The sequence below is a fragment of the Panthera leo genome, chromosome B1 (assembly GCF_018350215.1).
Source record: "Panthera leo isolate Ple1 chromosome B1, P.leo_Ple1_pat1.1, whole genome shotgun sequence".
NCBI classification, from domain to species: Eukaryota; Metazoa; Chordata; class Mammalia; order Carnivora; family Felidae; genus Panthera; species Panthera leo.
In genome coordinates, this window is record NC_056682.1 from 76,215,975 (window position 1) to 76,217,198 (window position 1,224).

Here is a 1,224-nt window from a genome sequence, read left to right on the forward strand (position 1 = left end):
AGGAGAAACTAAGGAAATCCCAACAAAAGCAATATCTTAAATCTTACTGAGTATAAATAATTACTCTGAAATTTAATCCACCCCAGATGGCTAGTCTAAACCAGTCATAGTTATTCTATTGCCTTGCCAGTAATTGGTTCCAAATTTTCATGTGACCAATTGTACCAGGATTCATAGAAATACTTCCTCACTCCTGCTCTTTCCCTGCTGCTGGGTTGTGTGGGGAGGGGGGGGGGGGGGGCGGTGCTCCAGTGTAGTCAAGATTTGGCTTCACCCATAAGTCAACACCAGGCATGGCTGAGGAAGGCTTTGCTGTTGGAGGCGTAATGGAGGTTAATACTGTTTTACAAGAGGTGCTAAAGACGGCCTTCATCCACGATGCCCTAGCACGTGGAATTCACAAATCTGCCAAAGCCTTAGACAAGTGCCAAGCCCATCTTTGTGTGCTTGCATCCAACTGTGGTGGCCCTATGTATGTCAAGTTGGTGGAGGCCCCGTTGTACTGAACACCAGATCAACCAAATTAAGGTTGATGACAACAAGAAACTAGGAAAGCTAGGTAGGCTTCTGTAACACAGACAGAGAGGGAAAACCCTATTAAGTGGTTGGTTGCAGTTGTATGGTGGTTAATGACTATAGCAAAGAGTCTCAGGCCAAGGATGTTATCAACGAATACTTCAAATGCAAGAAATGAACAAATAAAAAAGTTGATTCTTTTTCCAAATAAATAAATAAATAAATAAATAAAAATACTTCCTCACTCCTGAGAGTGGTATTCTTTCTCTGGATGTTGGCATACCTGGGTTATGATGCCAAGAATTTCTGATACAATCTTTTTATTGCCTGAGGATGAAGCTGTTACCTAAAGGATGAAGCTCTTGACAAAGAGCTACAAAGTAAACAGATAGCAAAGTAAAGAGATGAAAAAACACTGGATCCTTAATGACATTGTTAGGGAACTGCATCTATCAAGCCCGCCCTACCTCTGAACTCCCTTGTTACATGACATAATAAGTTTCCTTATTGTTTGGGTATTATTCACAGTATGAGTGGGTTTTATTCATTATTAATAGCCAAAACGTTCTAACTGTTCTACTAAGTGTTAGCACCACTTGGCAACACTGCGTTTCCCCAGATGCTGGTAAAATGATTTTTTCAATTTATCCTGTATTTTCCAGTGTAGTTAGAGAACATGCTGGAGAATATTCATGGCTCCAAAATTTT

General features: G+C 40.4%; 1 pseudogene; it reads left to right on the forward strand.

Annotated features, from left to right (window-relative positions):
* Window positions 1-254: 254 nt before the first annotated feature.
* Window positions 255-694, forward strand: LOC122216965 (annotated as a pseudogene).
* Window positions 695-1,224: the final 530 nt, after the last annotated feature.